At 43.0% G+C, this 25,985-nt stretch overlaps 1 pseudogene; it reads right to left on the bottom strand.

Annotated features, from left to right (window-relative positions):
• Positions 1-430: 430 nt before the first annotated feature.
• LOC119366934 lies at positions 431-2,142 on the bottom strand (annotated as a pseudogene).
• Positions 2,143-25,985: the final 23,843 nt, after the last annotated feature.

The following is a 25,985-nucleotide window of genomic DNA, read 5'->3' as shown; positions in this document are numbered from 1 at the left end:
CTAGTTCTGTCAAGTTTTCAATGTGATGGACCGCGGGTAATATTGATAAAAGTACAAGGTTATATGTTAGAAAATCATAATAGCCAAAAACTGAATAGGCTAAGGTACACAATATTTATGCAAAGTAAAGTTTTTTTTTTGCAAGTATGGTATAATCTAGCTTATGAAAATCTGGCCCGCCAAAACTGTGTGCATTCCCCGCCAAAAAAAAAACAGACAATTCGTGCATTGATACGTTACCCTCTACCAGGGTATTGGATTGTTATTTATGTTTGATTAAATTTCTTGGGTTGGTAATGACATGCATTTTTGTTGAACCAAAGATGAGATCATAATGTTGTTAACAAAAAAGAAGTAGGCCAGCTTCGGTACGGGAGCAGTGACAGAGGTATGTGGTTGTTTGATGGTCCATGGACCTCAATGTAATTTTTATTATGTTTGCAGTGAGTTATACTTTCAGTGTATCTTTATAATAAATCTGATCCTTTTTAGGAGAAAAGTACATAGGTAATTTCTGGTTAAAAATAGTACATATGCATTTAGAATGAAACCGATATAACAAGGATTAAACCAACTAAGTCCACCGATTATGCCTAGGGTACTTTTTGTTTAAGTATCATCGTGCATGCAGCTCCACCAATTCTAGCTCGCGTTGTTGGTGGCATTGCAGGCCTTTCTGACTTCGCCGGGGCCAGTCCCGGTGAGCACCTCAATGCCTCCCATCTTCACCATAGCCCCCGCAAACCTGACCATCCACGCGATAGGGTTGGCGGCATTGTCGGCCACCATGGCCGCTGTCTTGTTGCCGGTCGTTGGCGTCTCATCCATTAGCGTCTGGTCTGACGTGAACAACACCTGCCCAGAGGCCACGTTTTTGTAGAACTGGTTGCTCAGCTTGTTCGGGTCTGTCACACGGTTGTTGCTCACGGAGATGAACCCCCCGCCATTCCTCGGAGGCGGGCACACCTTCTTCAGCTCTGTCGCGAAGGTGGCGTTCATAGTGGGGTCGACAGTAGGGTACAACCGCGGGGTGACGAAGTTGCAGTGCGTGAGGCCGAAGGAGTGCGCGCCGGGAGAGCACCACTAGGTCCTCGGCGTTGAGGCCCTTGGCGGCGAAGCTGTCAAGGAGTCTTGGAGCTGAAACGCGGGCGATGGGATGCCCTGGAAGACCTCGTCGGCGATTGACTGGAAGCCATCCAGGCGGCCGGATGGCATGTGGAAGGTGAACCCGCCCAAGGTGCAAGTGGAGTCGCGCGCCGCAAAGGCCAGGATGTCGGCACAGGAGACGACGCCCGGGCAGACGGCCTCCACGGCATCCTTGATCTTGTTCACGGCTTCGTATCCGCGCAAAGGGATTGTTGTTTTCTCAGTCTCTGGCTTGTTGGCCGTCGGGTCTAGCAGAATGGAGGCATCGCAACCCTGTAAAAGTCATTTAATTATAAATATATGTTTCCGATTTCTGCATATTTTTGTTAGTAAAAGTTGATAGAATAAATACATTGCATAAACATGAAAATCAAGAAAAGTCTGATTGTACTATTTTCACCTAGACAGTTTTATTCTACTCTTGAATGTTAAAAAAAATGAGACCAACCCAAAGGCTAACCCTTGTTGGCTTTTCTTTATAGGAGAAACTCCGTGAGCACCGCGCGTTCGTGCCGGGACTCGAACTTGGGCGGGCTGGCAGAAACCTCAGCTGCCCAGCCAACAGGTCGACGCCCCGTCCTCTTCTACTCTTGAATGTTAGTAGTTAAAATTAGAAACTTCAATGCATGCTTTCGAGATAGTCTCACGTATTCAAGAAAGGATATAGGAGTAGTATATGTTTGTATAGAATGAAAATGTCACATATGAAATTTATTTAGATTTTCGAATGGAATCCAAAGTGTTTCAAACTGCCGTGGCATGTGTTTCGATAAAGGTACATACCCTGACAAAGCAATCGTGGAAGAAGAGGCGAACAAAGGCAGCACCAATGGTGGGGTCACTGCGGATCATGCCTTGGACGACGTTCCTCACCGTGTCCTCGGCTTTTGGGCACGACGAGTTGTAGAAGCTGTACTGCAGCCCGGCGGCGTTCGACACAGAGCTCAGCGCAGCGGCCATGAACGCCATGAGCACCACAACCTTGTTGGCTGCCATCGCGTACTATTTGTGTGTGTTTACTGAAAGAGACTTGCTGTAAGTGCTTGATGGTGACAATAGTGTGGTTTCGATGAGTATTTATAGATCACGAATCATCGTAAGACTACGAGGACGAACACGCTCATGCATGACCATAATTAATTAGCTAGTGTGTTCACTGGGTACAAAGAATATGTTCGAATGATTAGGAGGTTACCGTACCACACAGGTAGTTGAATTATTTGCAGCTAGAGACGCGTTGACAATGCCACATGATAGCGTATTTTTTCATGGAGGATTAGTAAAATCACAACTACACAATTAATCTGGATGATTAGTTTGTTACAGCATGTGGACTTTTTTTGGGTGGGGACAGCATGTTGACTTTTTTTTCCAGAACGAAGGCTCGCGAAGAGCCCGACTTTGGATTAACCCACAAAAGAAAAAAAAAACCATCAACCGGTCAGAAATACAAACTCTGGATTACAACCCCGAGACAAACCAAATAGAAACAAGAAAAAAAACGGCACGATACAATGGCACCGAGAGCAGCTCACATGCCAGAGATACAACAAACTAAAAAAGATCAACAAGAGGCACCTAGCTTGAGGATGACAAGGCCTCTTGCTCGCGCGAAGCCGAGGAGAAGGGAAATGCCGGCAAAGGAGAGGAAGATCAGATGACCGAAAGGACAACCGTTGCCACAACACCTGGGACCCTGACGGAAACACCACCCTCCAGATCCATCGTTGAAGAAGGCTCCTGCCTCCTCGCCTGGCTCGAAAGGCATCGCACCGTTGACAAATGGACACGTTCACCCTAGAACCTGGATGAGTGGCACCGAAGGCAGCCACAGTATTGGAACCAGGCAGTCTCGTCCTGCCGTCAACTTCTCACCTGGAGCAGAACATCATCGAAAACCAAGGACCCAGGCGTGCAAGAGGAGAGCTGCCAGAATGGACTAAGGAACAACAGCCAGGACCAAGATCAAATTGAGGAGCTTTTACACAACCGGCTCGCTGGAGTGACACTGCCGGAAGGAATCCCTATCCCCTCCTGTCCAGTAACCACGGGCACCAAACTAGGATCACTACAGCCACACGGTGAGCACTCAAAATGGCCTGAACCAGGGGGACACCACCACCATTGGAGTTATGCTGCTGCCGCAGACACCCACCGCACACATCACAACAAAGTCCAACTTCCCACCTTGCTCTCTAAGTAGCGCCTTCAAGAAGGATACGACGCCAAGGGCGTCGCTGCCGCCCAACAACGTCGGGGTTTTCACCTGGGAGGCACAAGGGGAAAGGGGGCGAGGAATATATACCTGATAGACGCTCCAGGTAGGTGCGCGGCGCTCGCGGGCGTCGCCACCGTCACAGCCAGACGAGCTGGCTAGGGATTTCTCCTGTCTATATTCCCGTCACTGCTCCCACCCGGAAGAGAACTGACGTCAAGGATGAAGCAGGCCAGAGCAGAGGGGAGGGACTTGCCGAATCCACAACTGAGGTTGGAAGGCGGCCATATCTAGCGCCGCTGAAGCCGAAGCGGAAGCTGCCACCGCCACGCCCTAGCCCGCATCCACCAGATAGCTCGCCGTCCACACGGTCGAGGGCACCGGCCCGCACATGCGCCACCATGCGCCGAGGATCCGGTGGCGCCAATCCAGCCGGGGCCGCCGCCCTGGGTCCCGAGGCCCCCCGCGAGCGATGTGGAGTAGCAGGAGAGGCCCCGCCGCCACCTTCTGTTGGGGGACGCAGTATTTAAAAAAATTCCTACGGTCACGCAAGATCTATCTAGGAGATGCATAGCAACGAGAGGGGAGAGTGTGTCTACGTACCCTCATAGACCGAAAGCGGAAGCGTTAAGTAATGCGGTTGATGTAGTCGAACGTCTTCGTGATCCAACCGATCCAGTACCGAACGCACGACACCTCCGCGATCTGCACACGTTCAGCTCAATGACGTCCCTCGTACTCTTGATCCAGCAAAGGCCGAGGGTGAGTTTCGTTAGCACAACGGCGTGTTGACGGTGATGATGAAGTTACCGATGCAGTGCTTCACCTAAGCACTATGACAATATGACCGAGGTGGAAAACTATGGAGGGGGACACCACACATGGCTAAAGATCAACTTGTGTGTCTATGGGGTGCCCCCCTCCCCCGTATATAAAGGGGGGGAGGAGGAGGAGGGCCGGCCTCAAGGGGCACGCCCAAGGGGGAATTTCTACTCCTAGTAGGAGTAGGTTTCCTCCTTTCCTAGTCCAGGTAGGAGAAGAAGGAAGGACATGGAGAGGGAGAAGGAAAGAGGGGGGCGCCACCCCCTCCTAGTCCAATTTGGACCGGCCCATGGGGGGCGCGCTGCCTCCCCTTGTGGCCCTTATCTCCTTTTCACTAAAGCCCAATAAGGCCCAATACTTCCCTCTGGTGAATTCCCATAGCTCCCCAGTTCTCCGAAAAATACCCGAATCACTCGAAACCTTTCCGATGTCTGAATATAGCCTTCCAATATATGAATCTTTACTCTCGACCATTTCGAGACTCCGTCATGTCCGTGATCTCATGCGGGACTCCGAACAAACTTCGGTCATCAAATCACATAACTCATAATACAAATCGTCATCCAACGTTAAGCGTGCGGACCCTACGGGTTCGAGAACTATGTAGACATGATCGAGACACATCTCCGGTCAATAACCAATAGCGGAACCTGGATGCTCATATTGGCTCCTACATATTCTACGAAGATCTTTATCGGTCAAACCGCATAACAACATATGTTGTTCCCTTTGTCATTGGTATGTTACTTGCCCGAGATTCGATCGTATCATCATACCTAGTTCAATCTCGTCACCAGCAAGTCTCTTTACTCGTTCCGTAATGCATCATCCCGCAACTAACTCATTAGTCACATTGCTTGCAAGGCTTATAGTGATGTGCATTACCGAGAGGGCCCAGAGATACCTCTCAGACAATCGGAGTGACAAATCCTAATCTCGATCTATGTGAACTCAACAAACACCATCAGAGACACCTGTAGAGCATCTTTATAATCACCCAGTTACGTTGTGACGTTTGATAGCACACTATGTGTTCCTCTGGTATTCAGGATTTGCATAATCTCATAGTCATAGAAACATGTATAAGTCATGAAGAAAGCAATAGCAATAAACTAAACAATCATAGTGCTAAGCTAACAAATGGGTCTAGTCCATTACATCATTCTCTAATTATGTGATCCCGTTCATCAAATGACAACACATGTCCATGGCTAGGAAACTTAACCATCTTTGATTAACGAGCTAGTCAAGTAGAGGCATACTAGGGAGACTCTGTTTGTCTAAGTATTCACACATGTACTAAGTTTCCGGTTCATACAATTCTAGCATGAATAATAAACATTTATCATGATATAAGGAAATATAAATAACAACTTTATTATTGCCTCTAGGGCATATTTCCTTCGGTCTTCCACCTGCACTAGAGTCAATAATCTAGTTCACATCGTCATGTGATTTCACACCAATAGTTCGCATCTTTATGTGATTAGTTCACATCTTCATGTGACTAATACCCAAAAGGGTTTACTAGAGTCAATAATCTAGTTCACATTGCTATGTTATTAACACCCAAAGAGTGATCATGTTTTGCTTGTGAGAGAAGTTTAGTCTACAGGTCTGCAACATTCAGATCCGTATGTATTTTGCAAATTTCTATGTCTACAATACTCTACACGAAGCTACTCTAGCTAATTGCTCCCACTTCCAATATGTATCTAGATCGAGACTTAGAGTCATCTAGATCGGTGTAAAAAGCTTGCATCAATGTAACTTTTTACGACGAACTCTTTTATCACCTCCATAACCGAGAAATATTTCCTTAGTCCTCTAAGGATAATTTTGACTGTTGTCCGTTGATCTACTCCTAGATCACTATTGTACTCCCTTGCCAAAATCATGCTAAGGTATACAATAGGTCTGGTACACAACATAGCATACTTCATAGAACCTATGACTAAGGCATAGGGAATGACTTTTCATTCTCTTTCTATTTTCTGCCGTGGTCGGGTTTTGAGTCTTTACTCAATTTCACACCTTACAACTCAGGCAAGAACTCCTTCTTTGACTGATCCATTTTGAACTCCTTCAAAATCTTATCAAGGTATGTACTCATCGAAATTCTTATCAAGCGTCTTGATCTATCTTTATAGATCTTGATGCCCAATATGTAAGTAGCTTTACAGGTAATTCTTTCTTTGAAAAACTCCTTTCGAATTCTCCTTTATGCTTTCCTGAAAATTCTACATCATTTCTGATCAACAATATGTCATTCACATATACTTATCAGAAAGGCTGTAGTGCTCCCACTCACTTTCTTGTAAATACAGGCTTCACCGCAAGTCTGTATAAAACTATATGCTTTGATCAAATCATCAAAGAGTATATTCCAACTCCGAGATGTTTGCACCAGTCCATAGATGGATCGCTAGAGCTTGCACACTTTGTTAACACCTTTAGGATTGACAAAACCTTCTGGTTGCATCATATACAACTCTTTTTTAATAAATCCATTAAGGAATGTAGTTTTGATATCCATTTGCTAGATTTCATAAAATGCGGCAACTGCTAACATGATTCAGACAGACTTTTAAGCATCGATACGAGTGAGAAAATCTCATCGTAGTCAACACCTTGAACTTGTCGAAAACCTTTTGCGACAATTCGAGCTTTGTAGATAGTAACACTATTATCAGCGTTCGTCTTCCTCTTGAAGATCCATTTATTCTGAATGGCTCACCGATCATCGGGCAAGTCAATCAAAGTCCATACTTTGTTCTCATACATGGATCCCATCTTAGATTTCATGGCCTTAAGCCATTTCATGGAATCTAGGCTCATCATCGCTTCCTCATAGTTCGTAGGTTCGTCATGGCCTAGTAACATGACTTCCAGAACAGGATTACCGTACCACTCTGGTGCGGAACGTACTCTGGTTAACCTACGAGGTTCGGTAGTAACTTGATCTGAAGTTTCATGATCATCATCATTAACTTCATCACTAATTGGTGTAGGCATCACTGGAACTGATTTCAGTGATGAGCTACTTTCCAATTCGAGAGAAGGTACAATTACCTCATCAAGTTCTACTTTCCTCCCACTCATTTCTTTTGACAGAAACTCCATCTCTAGAAAGGATCCACTCTTAGCAACAAAGATCTTGCCTTCGTATATGTGGTAGAAGGTGTACCCAACAGTTCCTTTTGGGTATCCTATGAAGACACACTTTTCTGATTTGGGTTTGAGCTTATCAGGCTGAAACTTTTTCACATAAGCATCACAACCCCAAACTTTAAGAAACGACGGCTTAGGTTTCTTGCTAAACCACAGTTCATACAGTGTCATCTCAATGGATTTTTAGACGGTGCCCTATTTAACATGAATGCAGCTGTCTCTAATGCATAACCCCAAAACGATAGTGGTAAATCGGTAAAAGACATGATAGATCGCACCATATCTAATAAAGTATGGTTATGACGTTCAGACACTCCATTACGCTGTGGTGTTCCAGGTGGCGTGAGTTGCGAAACTATTCAACATTGTTTCAACTGAAGGCCAAACTCGTAACTCAAATATTTCTGCTCTGCGATCAGATTGTAGAAACTTTATTTTCTTGTTACGATGATTCTCCACTTCACTATGAAATTCTTTGAACTTTTCATACATTTCAGACTTGTGTTTTATTAAGTAGATATACTCATATATGCTCAAATCATCTGTGAAGGTCAGAAAATAATGATACCCGCCGCGAGCCTCAACACTCATTGGGTCGCATACATCGGTATGTATTATTTCCAGTAAGTCAGTGGCTCGCTCCATTGTTCCGTAGAATGGAGTCTTAGTCATCTTACCGATGAGTCATGGTTCGCAAGCATCAAATGATTCATAATCAAGTGATTCCAAAAGTCCATCCGCGTGGAGTTTCTTCATGCGCTTTACACCAATATGACCTAAATGGCAGTGCCACAAGTATGTTGCACTATCATTCACTAGTACAGCAAGCTCCTAAACAAACGGTTTTAACCCCTTTCCGCGACGGCATTTGGAACCGTCGCCAAGTGAGTGTGAGCGATAGGGGGGGTCCTTCCCACACGATCCTGAAACCATCGGGGATATGCCCTCCTGGCACACATGTTCGGCAAAATGAGATCGTGTGCGACCGGCGAGCGCTCAAATACGGAAATACGTACAATAGAGCTAAAAAAATACAATTATACGGCAAAATTGTTTCCGGTCGCAAGTACATCCCACACAGTTAGTCCCCGCTAAACGTTTCCGTTCGCATGACATCCCACACAGTTGCTCCAAGGAAAACGTTTCCGTTCATAGGTACATCACACACAATTTTTCCCGTTAAATTGCTTGCATTATTGAATATATCACACACAATTCATGGAAGAAACTGTGTGGCAAAGGCTGTGCATCACACACAATTTTCATGTGGTAAACTTTTGAGCAAGGTGGCCTAATGCAAACAGTTTTCAAGAGAAAGTCGTGTGTGATTGTTCATTGATCCAACACGGTTTATTCCTAGAAACGGTGTGCGCAGCCTGAGGTCATCGCCCACAGTATTTTTTTCAACAACCGTTTGCAATAGCAAAACCCAATTAGTAGGCTAATTATCCGATTATTCATAATCCATTTATTAATATAATTGACAGTTCATATTAAGCACACAATATATTTCATTTTCATAATTGAAATACATCAGAGTACAACATCATATAGCTTCAGCACTCAGCTACCCCATTACACAACTACACCAGGACCAAGTTTCACATGCAACATCTATAATCTTTCGAAATTAGCATCATAGATGGTACATAGACAAATGTATCTCATCTGGAAAACTGCTGAAGCAGAAGGCGAATATTGAGCCTTCATTGATGCTGAAGGTCTTTGTAACTTTAGGCCAGTGCCTGTGGATGATTGACCATCCATCCTACATCCTCTTCAGGAACACTTCAATATTGAACCTTGGGTGTTGTATGAATACCTTCCTCGCCTCCTGACCATACAGGTGGTTTGAGAGGTAATCATCAGTGAACTGCTTTGGAAAGGCCTGAAAAACAAGGATGTGCATAAATATCTTCTCTATATTGAAAATAGGGCAAAGGAATAAAAAAGGCAAGGTATAATAGTTAGTACCATCCTGTAGTGAACTGATGTCTTCTTCATTGTGCAGATAAAGATCTTGTTGTTTTTTGTCGCTAATTTCTTTATCCTAAGAATCTTTCTAAGTTTCTTGACTTGACTGATATTCATGGACAACTCATTTCTCCATATGAAAAAAGGGTCGAACAGTGGGTCAAAACCTCTGACAGCAGGACCTACATGTGCAAGACCAAATTGTTAAAAACCTAAATATTAGAATGGTTCCTGCAATTGCACAATAATGTGCTATTAGACAACGGACCATGCACGTGCTAACCTCGATTGTAAACCTCAGTGCTTCCCATTGTTTCCCTGCAACGCATATAAGGTAGTTAGTCATCAGGTTAAGTAAGGGTTCACATGCTATCAGTAAAATATTTTGATGAAAAATAATCACATTACAGATTTATCAGATTAATTGAAGCCACGCGGAAACCCATTTATCCAAACCAAGCATGATTAAGAACTAGGAAATATAGCACTTGTATATGTTTCTCATGTATTAAGTGCAGCCAAATTCGATGTATTCCTCACATGCACAACAATACAAAATTCTACCCACGACAATTGGACATCGTATTGCAGAATTGAACCAAGCAGTTAACTAAACACCACAACAAATGAACCAAACATTAACTGAGCACCACATTGCACAATATAACACACTCCTAATAGAATATCAGACAGTTAACCAAACAGTTAACTACATCCAATTGTAGCAATTGTATTTGTTTCTCATGTATTTACTACAGCCAAATCCAATTTATTCCTCACATGGTATACAATAACAGAATGCACCCGCAATTTTGTAAAGATAAATTCGATTTATTTCTCACATGGAAGACAATACAAAATTGTAGCCTGAAGAATTGAACACCACATTTGCAGAATTGAACCAAACAGTTAACTGAAGATGACAACTAATTAACAAAACAGTTAATAAGTGAGCACCACACTTCACGGCATATAGAACATATACACTAGAGCAAAAGATTGCATGGTAAAATTAGATAGCACAATTCACTAGAATTTGTGAAGGAAAGGCAGGAGCAGCACACGCAATGGGTAAACCGAGCATGCTTAACCGGCGTAGCTAGCAAATGGCAAGGTGCTCCTTCAAGATCTGGTGGTCGGCACGAATGGCAGCCATCGCGACCTCATCCGCGCATGCGGCCGTGATTTGCTTCTCCGCTGCCAAATGCTCCCTGAGGTCCTGGCTATACTGCATGCACCATGGCTTAGGCCGGTGCTTATTTGGTGGAGGGGTCGATGATTTGGGTGGAAGGTGTCGCGCTCGCGCCCGTGGTAGGGGCATGTAGAATGTGGAAGGAGGAGGAGGATGGGGGTCGGGTGTGGATTACGTGCTTGAATAGGCGAGGCCGAGGAGCGTGAAGGAGGGTCGCCGGCGAGGAGGCGGCGGTGCTGCAAGCAAGGAGTGAAGACTTCAACTTGAAAAGGAAGGCAGAAAGAGGGGAAATGTGGCTTTTGGTAAGGGGAAGGGGGCGGGGGAGGTAGATATTTCCATGGAAGCCAAAAATTTGGAATCGCTTCAGCCAAAAAACTGGCGCGCAAAGTGTCATCAAACACGGTCCCTTATTCAGACACGGTCCAAACATATTTTGTGCTGCATCTCACACGGTCGGTTATAATAAACTGTGTGGGATCTACTTGATTTTTCGTCTTGATTTGAATTACATAATGGGGTCACAGCGGCCATGGACGGTGTTTGAATTGCTAGACCTTTTATCTGTAGTGATCATAAAAGAATTCGAATTATTCTAGGTTCGCTTGGACATTTTTATGCATTAAGTGAGTTTTCAATGTATTTATGTGCATAATTCAAATTTGAACTACATGCACATGCTCCAGTGCATATAAATTCTTTGAAAAAACAAATATGTGTCCATGGTTGCATGCTTAGGTCCCATGCAAGAAATGGGAATGAATTTCAAATACCATGGCACTGTTGCTTGCCGGCACAACATTGGGATGCCTGGTTTTAAAATTCTAGTAAATCCAAAACTCGTCTGAAATTCATAAAACTTGGCATGCTATCATGAAGTGGCATCAACATGTCATGGTACAAATTTTGTCCCATTTGGGGCAGGTTTGGGTATATGCTTCTCACAAACTGGAGCTTCTCACAACAAGCATGATGATTTTCGGTAGGGAACGTCCCACCTTTGGGGACGAAACGATATCCATTGCCTCTTATTGCTTTCAATTTTTTTTCTCGTGTCAACATATAACAACAGGAGTGTTGTGTGATATTTTGTGATTTTTCAGGATTCGTTTGGACATTTTTATGCATTAACTGAGTTTTCAATGCATTTATGTGCATAATTCAAATTTGAACTACATGCACATGCTCCAGTGCATATAAATTGGTTGAAAAATCAAATATGTGTCCTTGGGTGCATGCTTAGGTCCCATGCAACAAATGAGAATGAATTTCAAACACCAGGGCACCATTGATTGCTGGCAAAACATTGAGATGCCTGGTTTTTAAATTCTAGTAAATCCAAAACTCGTCTGAAATTCATGAAACTTGGCATGCTATCATGGAGCGACATCAACATGTCATGGTACAAATTTTGTCCCATTTGAGGCAGGTTTGGGTATATGCTTCACACAAACCGGAGTTTCTCACAACAAGCATGATGGTTTTCGGTAGGGAATGTCCCACCTTTGGGGATGAAACGATATACATTGCCTCTTATTGCTTTCAATTTTTTTTCATGTCAACATAGAACTACAGGAGTGTTGAGTGAACTTTTTTGATTTTTTGGGGTTCGTTTGGATATTTTTATGCATTAGCTGAGTTTTCAATGCATTTATGTGCATAATTCAAATTTGAACTACATGCACATGCTCCAGTGCATATAAATTGGTTGAAAAATCAAATATGTGTCCTTGGGTGCATGCTTAGGTCCCATGCAAGAAATGAGAATGAATTTCAAACACCAGGGCACCGTTGATTACCGGCAAAACATTGAGATGCCTGGTTTTTAAATTCTAGCAAATCCAAAATTCTATTGACCATTCACGTGATGCTACGTGTCTTGGTTTTAATGGTTGTAGGAGGTGCCATGCGGACAGCTGCTTGACCTTGACTGAACGGGAGGTGTGCGAACGCCATCCGGTGCGCAGGCTGACTGAGAGGCGTGCAAGCTGTCCTCGAGTGCGTAGGCTCACCGGGAAGCGTGCGAGCTGTACGCTGCGTAGGCTCACTAGGAAGCGAGCCCTTTGACTTCCATGGCCGTCCGCCTTTCTCGCTTCCTCTCCATTAATGGCGCCCAAGCCGAAGTTTAATTCACTTTTTAAATATAGAACACTCATCGCAAACGTTTTAGTTAGAACACCCGTATGCAAACCGACAGCTTCCCCAGGAAGCCATGAGAAAATGTGCCGAGCAGGATTTCTGCAGCTCTTGATCGCAAACGATTTAGATAGAATACCCATATGCGAAGGGAGAGCAGCGCAAGATTTGTTCATCCCTTCAACGCAAACGGTTGTTTTGGATGACCCGTGTGCAACCACGTACAAAAAATTCGGTAAGATTTGCATCTGTCATATTGGGTATGTTGCCATTTGTCAAACTAGAAATATTTACATTTGTTGATCTAGTAACGTTGCCATTTGTCAATCCTTGTAACACTGCGATTTGTCAAAATATACAGCTAGAAATCATTAGCACTATGTAATTTTTGCAACTAAAATTGAATAATTAAGCATGGATTTCATCCATAGATTAATCAGTCGTTCTTAATTTATACAAACAGTTCAACTCGACAACTGAACCGACCAAACTTCTCCCCAATTGTTGCCAACCACGTACTGAAATAGCTAGTTCAACTGTATATACAAGCTAATTTTAAGTATGTTGTACAGTTCGACCACACATCTATAGTCAGATGAACTGAACAGAATAGCCCCTAAATACTACTACTACCATGAAGGGGCTTTGTGCTACTTCCGGCAGCTTCTCCTCTGCCGAGTGCGCTCAGTAAGAGGCGGCGGAGGAGGAGGAGCCTACCAACGAGCTGGACAAATGTAATATGGTGCCTGCCGCTGCTGCACGTTCAGCGATGCTCGCCAGCTCGAACGCCCACTGCCGCTCCAGACAATCCCTCTCGAAGCGGCCGAACTGCTCGTAGATCTCCTGATTCCTCGCCTCTGTGTCGGCGTGTGTTGCGGCCACGGCGGCGGTAAGACTCTTTGCGTGCTCGACGAGGCGCTCCTCCTCCTCCCGCAGGAACTCGATGTAGCGCGCAAGGTCGCTGACGTACGTGCGGGCCTCCACCTCCGCCTCCCTCCTTCGGGCGGCGGTGGCGGAGCGGGTGATGATCCCGGGGGTCGACGGTGGGCTGGCGGCCACGGTGGCCGACGATGGGGTGGCGGTCACGACAGCCACCTCCCGCCTTCGGGCCGCGGCGGTGGAGCGGGAGATGGCCCTGGCTTTCGAAGGTGGTGTGGCGGCAACGGCGGCCAGCAACAGCAGCCGACCGGCAGCGGCGGCGGAGCGTGTGGTGGGTGTTCCACGCACACCCAACAGGGACGCCACACGCACTACACTACGCCGGGGACTGCGCCGCCGCCGCGGTGTAGCCTCCCAGTTGGAGCTGTCCTCTGATGATGGCAGAGTGGTTGAGCAATGACGACGGACCGGTGCCATTAGCGATTGTGGGAGAAGCAGACAAGATAAGCTACATGTAGGGAGGGGAAAATGCGACGCCGGACTCGCCGGCCGTGAGGTTTTTTTATAGCAGGCCAGCAACCATTGGGATTTTGGGGGATTTCACCGAGTCGGGCGGGAAGCTTGCGCGTGAACCTGCGAGGTTGCATGGGAACGGGCTCACCGATGATTCATTGGCGCCACCATTTGGCCAAGAGAACGCCCCCGCGCACTGCGCAATCTTGCGATGTAAGCCGTCTGTGGCATCGAGGTGACAAGACGTGCGAGAGGAGGACGAGAGGACACGTACACATACAGTTAATAAAAAACGTTTGCGATTTAATTAGCTACTATACCCATGTCCTGGTTTATAAGTAGGATTTAACTAATAAAATACGAATGCATGTCGCCATAGATTATATCGTTGGAGTCGTATTTGAACATAGTTTCCAGCTATACAATTTTTGTAACATGCATTAACACTTTTTTGGTTAAATTTAAGGTTATACACCAGCAAGCGTTTGCCCGCAATACACATGGTTATTCCATCACAAAAAGCTCTAATGGATCAACTGTCTACCATGTATCACACACGCAACTCTAATCTGATTCGTGCTTGATGTCTCCGACATCGCTCGCATAGTTCGTCTTATTTGCCACGTATCTCTGTGCCGTCCTCTCCTCGTGTCCCTCGGCAAGCTCTGCTCACCGTTAGGCGCTGCGGCGCGCTCTGTCGCATCCGTTGGCGCGCCCTGCTTGCGTCCCCCAGCGTGCTCGGCTTGTGGACAACTTTTCCTTGAGGCGACCGCGGAGTGCTCTGCTCGCATCCCTCCGCGCACGCTCTGCCAGCGGTTGGGCGTGCGCACGATCATGTTGGGGGCCCCATATGCATGCGGTTGCACCGCGTGCGTTCCCACGCGATGCAGTTACGTGCGGCATGATGGAGTTACGCGCTGCAAATTAGAACTGCCGACAGGGCCTGCCGATATTCCTGGCCGTCCGGCTTCCCCTTTAATTCCCGCGGACATTATAACCTTAGTCTCTTCAACCTTTCGATCGCGCCCCACAACACAACAAGCACACCCACGGCGACACATAGAGAGGGGATGTCCGGCGGCGCTGCAATGTGATACGTCTCCAACGTATCTATAATTTTTTATTGCTCCATGCTATTATATTCTCTATTTTGGATGTTAATGGGCTTTATTTTACACTTTTATATAATTTTTGGGACTAACCTACTAACCGGAGGCCCAGCCTAAATTGCTGTTTTTTTGCCTATTTTAGGGTTTCGAAGAAAAGGAATATCAAACGAAGTCCAAACGGAATGAAACCTTCGGGAATGTGATTTTCTCAACAAACGTGATCCAGAAGACTTGTAGTATGCGTCAAGAAACAAATGAGACGACCACGAGGCAGGGGGCACGCCTACCCCCCTGGGCGCGCCCTCCACCCTCGTGGGACCCTCGTTGCTCCACTAACGTACTTCTTCCTCCTATATATATCCACGTACCCCCAAACATCCAGGAGCACCACGAAAACCTAATTCCACCACCGCAACCTTCTGTACCCGAGAGATCCCATCTTGGGGCCTTTTTCGGAGCTCCACCGGAGGGGGCATTGATGACCCACAAGTATAGGGGATCTATCGTAGTCCTTTCGATAAGTAAGAGTGTCGAACCCAACGAGGAGCAGAAGGAAATGAAAAGCGGTTTTCGGCAAGGTATTCTCTGCAAGCACTGAAATTATAGTTAACAGATAGTTTTGTGATAAGATAATTTGTAACGAGCAACAAATAACAAAAATAAATAAAGTACAGCAAGGTGGCCCAATCCTTTTTGTAGCAAAGTACAAGCCTGGACAAACTCTTATATAGAAGAAAGCGCTCCCGAGGACACACGGAAATTATCGTGAAGTTAGTTTTCATCATGTTCATATGATTCGCGTTCGGTACTTTGATAATCTGATATGTGGGTGGACCGGTGCTTGGGTGCGGTCCTTACTTGGACAAGCATCCCACTTATGATTAACCCCCATTGCAAGCATCCGCAACTACAACAGAAGTATTAAGGTAAACCTAACCATAGCATGAAACATATGGATCCAAATCAGCCCCTTACGAAGCAACGCATAAACTAGGGTTTAAGCTTCTGTCACTCTAGCAACCCATCATCTACTTATTACTTCCCAATGCCTTCCTCTAGGCCCAAATAATAGTGAAGTGTCATGTAGTCGACGTTCACATAACACCACTAGAGGAGAGACAACATACATCTCATCAAAATATCGAACGAATACCAAATTCACATGACTACTAATAGCAAGACTTCTCCCATGTCCTCAGGAACAAACGTAACTACTCACAAAGCATATTCATGTTCATAATCAGAGGGGTATTAATATGCATATAGGATCTGAACATATGATCTTCCACCAAATAAACCGGCTAGCATCAACTACAAGGAGTAATCAACACTACTAGCAACCTATAGGTACCAATCCCAGACTTAGAGACAAGAATTGGATACAAGAGATGAACTAGGGTTTGAGAGGAGATGGTGCTGGTGAAGATGTTGATGGAGATTGGCCCCCTCCCGATGAGAGGAGCGTTGGTGATGACGATGGTGATGATTTCCCTCTCTCGGAGGGAAGTTTCCCCGGCAGAACAGCTCCGCGAGAGCCCTAGATTGGTTCCGCCAAGGTTCTGCCTCGTGGCGGCGGAGTCTCGTCCCGAAAGCTTGCTTATGACTTTTTTCCAACGAAAGACTCCATATAGCAGAAGATGGGCATCGGAGGGCCACCAGGGGGCGTGCCCCGACCCTCGTGGCCAGGGTGTGGGCCCCCTCTGGAACTTCTTGCGCTCAGTATTTTTTATATATTCTGAAAATAGCTTCCGTGAAGTTTCAGGACTTTTGGAGCTGTGCAGAATAGGTCTCTAATATTTGCTCATTTTCTAGCCCAGAATCCCAGCTGCCAGCATTCTCCCTCTTTATGTAAACCTTGTAAAATAAGAGAGAATAGGCATAAGTATTGTGACATAATGTGTAATAACAGCCCATAATGCAATAAATATCGATATAAAAGCATGATGCAAAATGGACGTATCAGGCATCGATCACGGAGGGCCTCTACATCAACTCCATGGCCTCTCTGATGATGTATGAGTAGTTTACTTCAGACTTTCGGGTCCATAGTTATTAGCTAGATGGCTTCTTCTCTCTCTTTGGATCTAAATACAAAGTTCTCCTCGATCTTCTTGGAGATCTATTCAATGTAATCTTCTTTTGTGGTGTGTTTGTCGAGATCCGATGAATTGTGGGTTTATGATCTAGATTATCTATGAACAATATTTGATTCTCCTCTGAATTCTTTTATGTAAGATTGGTTTATCTTTGCAAGTCTCTTCGAATTATTAGTTTGGTTTGGCCTACTAGATTGATCTTTCTTGCAATGGGAGAAGTGCTTAGCTTTGGGTTCAATCTTGCGGTGCTCGATCCCAGTGACAGAAAGGGAACCGACAGGTATTGTATTGTTGCCATCAAGGATAAAAAAGATGGGGTTTATATCATATTGCATGAGTTTATCCCTCTACATCATGTCATCTTCCTTAAAGCATTACTCTGTTCTTATGAAATTAATACTCTACATGCATGCTGGATAGCGGTCGATGTGTGGAGTAATAGTAGTAGATGCAGAATCATTTCGGTCTACTTGTCGCGGACGTGATGCCTATATACATGATCATACCTAGATATTCTCATAACTATGCTCAATTCTATCAATTGCTCGACAGTAATTCGTTTACCGACCGTAATACTTATGCTCTTGAGAGAAGCCACTAGTGAAACCTATGGCCCCCGGGTCTATCTTCCATCATATTAATCTTCCAATACTTAGTTATTTATATTGCCATTTATTTTACTTTGCATCTTTATTCTCTTTATCATAAAAATACCAAAAATATTATCTTATCATATCTATCAAATCTCACTCTCGTAAGTGACCGTGAAGGGATTGAAAACCCCTTTATCGCATTGGTTGCGAGGTTCTTATTTGTTTGTGTAGGTGCGTGGGACTTGAGCGTGATCTCCTACTAGATTGATACCTTGGTTCTCAAAAATTGAGGGAAATAATTACGCTACTTTACTGCATCACCCTTTCCTCTTCAAGGGAAAACCAATGCAGTGCTCAAGAGGTAGCAAGAAGGATTTCTGGCGCCGTTGCCGAGGAGATTCGCGCCAAGTCAAGTCAAGCACAGGTCAAGACATACCAAGTACCCATCACAAACTCTTATCCCTCGCATTACATTATTTGCCATTTGTCTCTCATTTTCCTCTCCCCCACTTCACCATTGCCGTTTTATTCGCCCTCTTTTCCTCTCTCTCTCCCTCTCTTTCCGTTCCCTTCTCTTTTTCTATTTGCCTTTTTGCCCGTTTCTTGTTTGCTTGTGTGTTGGATTGCTTGCTTATCACGATGGCTCAAGATAATACTAAATTGTGTGACTTTTCCAATACCAACAACAATGATTTTCTTAGCACTCCGATTGCTCCTCTTATCGATGCTGAATCTTGTGAAATTAATACTGCTTTGTTGAATCTTGTCATGAAAGATTCATTTTATGGCCTTCCTAGTGAAGATGCCGCTACCCATCTAAACAACTTTGTTGATTTGTGTGATATGCAAAATAAAAAAGATGTGGACAATGATATTGTTAAATTGAAGCTATTTCCTTTTTCCCTTAGAGATCGTGCTAAAGCTTGGTTTTCGTCTTTGCCTAAAAATAGTATTGATTCATGGAATAAGTGCAAAGATGCTTTTATGTCTAAGTATTTTCCTCCCGCTAGGACCATCTCTCTTAGAAACGATATTATGAATTTTAAGCAACATGATCATGAACATGTTGCACAATCTTGGGAGAGCATGAAATTAATTATACGTAATTGCCCTACACATGGTTTGAATCTTTGGATAACTATACATAATTTTTATGCCGGATTGAATTTTGCTTCTAGAAATCTTTTAGATTCGGCCACGAGAGGCACTTTTATGGAAATCACTTTAGGAGAAGCTACTAAACTCCTAGACAATATTATGCTTAATTATTCTCAATGGCACACCGAAAGATCTACTAGTAAAAAAGTGCATGCAATTGAAGAGATTAATGTTTTGAGTGGAAAGATGGATGAACTTATGAATTTGTTTGCTAATAAGAGTGTTTCCTATGATCCAAATGATGTGCCTTTGTCTACTTTGATTTAGAATAATAATGAATCTATGGATGTGAATTTTGTTGGTAGGAACAATTTTGGTAATAACGTGTATAGAGGTAATTTTAATTCTAGGACGTTTCCTAGTAATTGCTATAATAATTATGGTAATTCCTACAACAATTCTTATGGAAATTTTAATAATATGCCCTCTGATTTTTAATCTAATATTAAAGAATTTATTACTTCGCAAAAGAGTTTCAATGCTTTGATTGAAGAAAAACTGCTTAAGATTGATGAATTGGCTAGGAACGTTGATAGAATTTCTCTTGATGTTGATTCTTTGAAACTTAGATCTATTCCACCTAAGCATTATATCAATGAGTCTCTCAAAGCCATGAGAATTTCCATTGATGAGTGCAAAGAAAGAACCGCTAGGATGCGTGCTAAGAAAGATTGCTTTGTGAAAGCGTGTTCTTCTAGTTTTCATGATAATAAGGATGAAGATCTAAAAGTTATTGATGTGTCCCCTATTAAATCTTTGTTTTTCAATATGAATCTTGATAATGATGGGATTAAAGATGAGCCACCTTTACCTAGAAGGCGTTCCCAAAATTCCGAGTCTTTAGATCTTGATGCAAAAAATGTTAAAAGTGAGATTGAAGAGATCAAAACTTTAAATTGCAATGAACCCACTATCTTGGATTTCAAGGAATTTAATTATGATAATTTCTCTTTGATAGATTGTATTTCCTTGTTGCAATCCGTGCTAAATTCTCCTCATGCTTATAGTCAAAATAAAGCTTTTACTAAACATATCGTTGATGCTTTGATGCAATCTTATGAAGAAAAACTTGAGTTGGAAGTTTCTATCCCTAGAAAAATTTATGATGAGTGGGAACCTACTATGAAAATTAAAATTAAATATCATGAGTTCTATGCTTTGTGTGATTTGGGTGCTAGTGTTTCCACGTTTCCAAAAACTTTGTGTGATTTGTTAGGTTTCCGTGATTTTGATGATTGTTCTTTAAACTTGCACCTTGCGGATTCCACTATTAAGAAACCTATGGGAAGAATTAATGATGTTATTATTGTTGCAAATAGTAACTATGTGCCCGTAGATTTCATTGTTCTTGACATAGATTGCTATCCTTCATGTCCTATTATTCTTGGTAGACCTTTCCTTAGAACGATTGGTGCAATTATTGATATGAAGGAAAGGAATATTAGATTCCAATTTCCGTTAAAGAAAGGCATGGAAATATTACCTAGAAAGAAAATTAAATTACCATATGAATATATTATGAGAGCTACTTATGGATTGCCTACCAAAGATGGCAATACCTAGATCTATTCTTGATTTTATGCCTAGCTAGGGGCGTTAAACGATAGCGCTTGTTGGGAGGCAACCCAATTTTATTTTTATTACTTGCTTTTTGCTCCTGTTTAGTAATAAATAATTTATCTGGCCTCTGTTTTGGTTGTGTTTTTTGTGTTTAATTAGTGTTTCTACCAAGTAGAACCGTTGGGAAGACTTGGGGAAAGTCTTTTTGATCTTGCTGTAAAAAACAGAAACTTTAGCGCTCACGAGAATTGCTGCCATTTTTATTTGGAAAGCGCTATTTAGTTAATTATTTTTTAAGATTATTAATAGGTAAATTACTCACGTCCAGAAATTTATTTTAGAATTTTTGGGGTTCCAGAAGTTTGAGTTAGCTATAGATTACTACAGACTGTTCTGTTTTTGACAGATTCTGTTTTTCGTGTGTTGTTTGCTTATTTTGATGAATCTATGGCTAGTAAAAGAGTTTATAAACCATAGAGAAGTTGTAATACAGTAGGTTTAACACCAACATAAATAAATAATGAGTTCATTACAGTACCTTGAAGTGGTGTTTTGTTTTCTTTCGCTAATGGAGCTCACGAGATTTTCTATTTTGAGTTTTGTGTTGTGAAGTTTTCAAGTTTTGGGTAAAGATTTGATGGATTATGGAACAAGAAGTGGCAAGAGACTAAGATTGGGGATGCCCATGGCACCCCAAGGTAAAATTCAATGACACCAAAAAGCCTAAGCTTGGGGATGCCCCGGAAGGCATCCCCTCTTTCGTCTTCGTCTATCGGTAACTTTACTTGGAGCTATATTTTTATTCACCACATGATATGTGTTTTGCTTGGAGCATCTTGTATGATTTGAGTCTTTGCTTTTTAGTTTACCACAATCATCCTTGCTGTACACACCTTTTGAGAGAGACTCACATGATTGGGAATTTATTAGAATACTCTATGTGCTTCACTTATATCTTTTGAGCTATATAGTTTTTGCTCTGGTGCTTCACTTATATCTTTTAGAGCACCGTGATGGTTTTATTTTATAGAAATAATTGATCTCTCATGCTTCACTTATATTATTTTGAGAGTCCTTTAGAACAACATGGCAATAATAAAAACTTTCATACAAGTGCATTGAATACTATGAGAAGTTTGATACTTGATAATTGTTTTGAGATATGGAGATGGTGATATTAGAGTCATGCTAGTTGAGCAGTTGTGAATTTGAGAAATACTTGTGTTAAAGTTTGTGATTCCCGTAGCATGCACGTATGGTGAACCGTTATGTGATGAAGTCGGAGCATGATTTATTTATTGATTGTCTTCCTTATGAGTGCCGGCCAGGGACGAGCGATGGTCTTTTCCTACCAATCTATCTTCCTAGGAGCATGCGCGTAATACTTTGCTTTGATAACTTGTAGATTTTTGCAATAAGTATGTGAGTTCTTTATGACTAATGTTGAGTCCATGGATTATACGCACTCTCACCCTTCCACCATTGCTAGCCTCTCTAGTATCGCGCAACTTTCGCCGGTACCATAAACCCACCATATACCTTCCTCAAAACAGCCACCATACCTACCTATTATGGCATTTCCATGGCCATTCCAAGATATATTGCCATGCAACTTTCCATCGTTCCGTTATTATGACACGCTTCATCATTGTCATATTGCTTGCATGATCATGTAGTTGACATTGTATTTGTGGCAAAGCCACCATTCATATTTTTCATACATGTCACTCATGCATCATTGCACATCCCGGTACACCGCCGGAGGCATTCACATAGAGTCATATCTTGTTCTAAGTATCGAGTTGTAATTTTTGAGTTGTAAGTAAATAAAGTGTGATGATTATCATTATTAGAGCATTGTCCCAGTGCGGAAAGGATCATGGAGACTATGATTCCCCCACAAGTCGGGATGAGACTTCGGACGAAAAAAAAGAGGCCAAAAAGAAAAAAAGGAAAGAATGCCCAAAGAAAAAAAAGGAGAAAATGAGAGAAAAAGAGAGAAGGGACAATGTTACTATCCTTTTTCCACACGTGTGCTCCAAAGTAGCACCATGATCTTCATGATAGAGAGTCTCCTATGATATCACTTTCATATACTAGTGGGAATTTTTCATTATAGAACTTGGCTTGTATATTCCAATGATGGGCTTCCTAAAATTGCCCTAGGTCTTCATGAGCAAGCAAGTTGGATGCACACCCACTTAGTTTCTTTTGTTGAGCTTTCATACACTTATAGCTCTAGTGCGTCCGTTGCATGACAATCCCTACTCACTCACATTAATATCTATTAATGGGCATCTCTATAGCCCGTTGATACGCCTAGTTGATGTGAGACTTCTCCTTTTTGTCTTCTCCACAACCACCATTCTATTCCACCATATAGTGCTATATCCATGGCTCACGCTCATGTATTGCGTGAAGATTGAAAAGTTTGAGAACATCAAAAGTATGAAACAATTGCTTGGCTTGTCATCGGGGTTGTGCATGATTTAAATATTTCGTGTGGTGAAGATAGAGCATAGCCAGACTATACAATTTTGTAGGGGTAACTTTCTTTGGCCATGTTATTTTGAGAAGACATAATTGCTTAGTTAGTATGCTTGAAGTATTATTATTTTTATGTCAATATTAAACTTTTATCTTGAATCTTATGGATCTGAACATTCATGACACAATAAAGAAAAATTACATTGAGAAATATGTTAGAAAGCATTCCACATCAAAAATCCTTCTTTTATCATTTACCTACTCGAGGACGAGCAGGTATTAAGCTTGGGGATGCTTGATATGTCTCCAACGTATCTATAATTTTTGATTGCTCCATGCTATTATATTATCTATTTTGGATGTTAATGGGCTCCATTTTACACTTTTATATCATTTTTGGGACTAACCTACTAACCGGAGGCCCAGCCCAAATTATTGTTTTTTTTGCCTATTTTAGGGTTTCGAAGAAAAGGAATATCAAATGGAGTCCAAATGGAATGAAACCTTCGGGAATGTGATTTTCTCAACAAACGTGATCCAGGAGACTTGGAGTATGCTTCAAGAAACAAACGAGGCGGCCACGAGGCAGGGGGCGCGCCTACCACCCTGGGTGCACCCTCCACCCTTGCGGGCCCCTCGTTGCTCCACTGACATACTTCTTCCTCCTATATATATCTACGCACCCCCCCCAAACATCCAGGAGAACCAGAAAACCTAATTCCACCACCGCAACCTTCTGTACCCGAGAGATCCCATCTTGGGGCCTTTTCCGGAGCTCCACCAGAGGGGGCATCAATCACAGAGGGCCTCTACATCAGCTCCATGGCCTCTCCGGTGATGTGTGAGTAGTTTACTTCAGACCTTCGGGTCCATAGTTATTAGCTAGATGGCTTCTTCTCTCTCTTTGGATCTCAATACAAAGTTCTCCTCGATCTTCTTGGAGATCTATTCGATGTAATCTTCTTTTGCGGTGTGTTTGTCGAGATCCGATGAATTGTGGGTTTATGATCCAGATTATCTATGAACAATATTTGATTCTCCTCTGAATTCTTTTATGTATGATTGGTTTATCTGTGCAAGTCTCTTTGAATTATCAGTTTGGTTTGGCCTACTAGATTGATCTTTCTTGAAATGGGAGAAGTGCTTAGCTTTGGGTTCAATATTGCGGTGCTCGATCCCAGTGACAGAAAGGAACCGACATGTATTGTATTGTTGCCATCGAGGATAAAAACATGGGGTTTATATCATATTGCATGAGTTTATCCCTCTAAATCATGTCATCTTCCTTAAATCATTACTCTGTTCTTATGAACTTAATACTCTAGATGCATGCTGGATAGCGGTCGATGTGTGGAGTAATAGTAGTAGATGCAGAATTGTTTCGGTCTACTTGTCACGGACGTGATGCCTATATACATGATCATACCTAGATATTCTCATACCTATGTTCAATTCTATCAATTGCTCGACAATAATTCGTTTACCCACCGTAATACTTATGCTCTTGAGAGAACCCACTAGTGAAACCTATGGTCCCCGGGTCTATCTTCCATCATATTAATCTTCCAATACTTATTTATTTCTATTTCCATTTATTTTACTTTGCATCTTTATTTCTCTTTATCATAAAAATACCAAAAATATTATCTTATCATATCTATCAGATCTCACTCTCGTAAGTGACCGTGAAGGTATTGAGAACCCCTTTATCGTGTTGGTTGCGATGTTCTTATTTTTTTGTGTAGGTGCGTGGGACTTGAGCGTGATCTCCTACTGGATTGATACCTTGGTTCTCAAAACTGAGGGAAATACTTACGCTACTTTACTGCATCACCCTTTCCTCTTCAAGGGAAAACTAACGCAGTGCTTAAGAGGTAGCACATTGGAGTTCGGTGAGCATAGAGTGGAGACCCACACGAGGGAGACGGATCTCTCGGTGGTGTACATCATCGACCCGGCCGTGGCGGACGACTACATCAACAACGTTGATCAGTTGCTTGCTGGAGACAAGTACAAGGTGGTCGACATCGACCTCTAGTACACCGTCGGTCGTCCCGGCATAGATCAGAAAGTTGTCGTTGCCCAGTTGTCGTGCGCCATCATGTCCTCATCTACCACTACTGCATGGCCATAGAGCCTTGCGACCATTTCAACAGGTTTGTCAACAACACTGACTATAAGTTCGCCACGGTGGATACCAAAGACAACGTAAAAGCGCTCAGTGTTACAGGCTTGGCCTGGAAGAACCTTGTTGAAATCCGTGACCACTACAGGGTCTGGGGCAGCACGAAGCAGGACTCCCTGGTCAAACTCGCCTCGGCCATCATCGGCCCCTACTACGAAAAGATGATGCAGGATGCCTAGAGAACAAGTCCCGTATCCTGGCACAAGTCCTGGATGCGGCAACTGGATGAACCTCACCTTAGGTTTGTGGCCAAGAGCGTGTACACATGCTATGAGATGCACAGGTGGATCGTTGACATGAGGAGGTGCCTTGTTACCCAAATCGACGAGTCCGGATCGAGCCACAAGTAGAGCAAGCGTCACAAGAAGTAGATGATGATCAGATGATCGTTTATGCTAGTTAATCATGCATGTAATATATAGTTTACTTTGGAAATGTCATGTGTGTATTAGCCACCTATATAATTATGCATGTAATAGTTTACTTTGGTGTGTGTAAATGCCATGGTTGTAGTAGCCACCTATGTAAGTGGATGTTTAATTTGGTTATGCAAGCATGTCCTTATAAGTGTGTGTGTGTGTGTGTATGTTGGGGAACATAGTAATAATTCAACATTTTCCTACGTGTCACCAAGATTAATCTAGGAGATACTAGCAATGAGAGAGAGGGAGTGCATCTTCATACCCTTAAAGATCGCTAAGCGGAAGCATTACAAGAACGCGGTTGATGGAGTCGTACTCGCGGTGATTCAA

The sequence above is a fragment of the Triticum dicoccoides genome, chromosome 1A (assembly GCF_002162155.2).
Source record: "Triticum dicoccoides isolate Atlit2015 ecotype Zavitan chromosome 1A, WEW_v2.0, whole genome shotgun sequence".
In the NCBI taxonomy this organism is placed as follows: domain Eukaryota; kingdom Viridiplantae; phylum Streptophyta; class Magnoliopsida; order Poales; family Poaceae; genus Triticum; species Triticum dicoccoides.
This window is presented reverse-complemented; position numbering and strand designations above follow the sequence as displayed.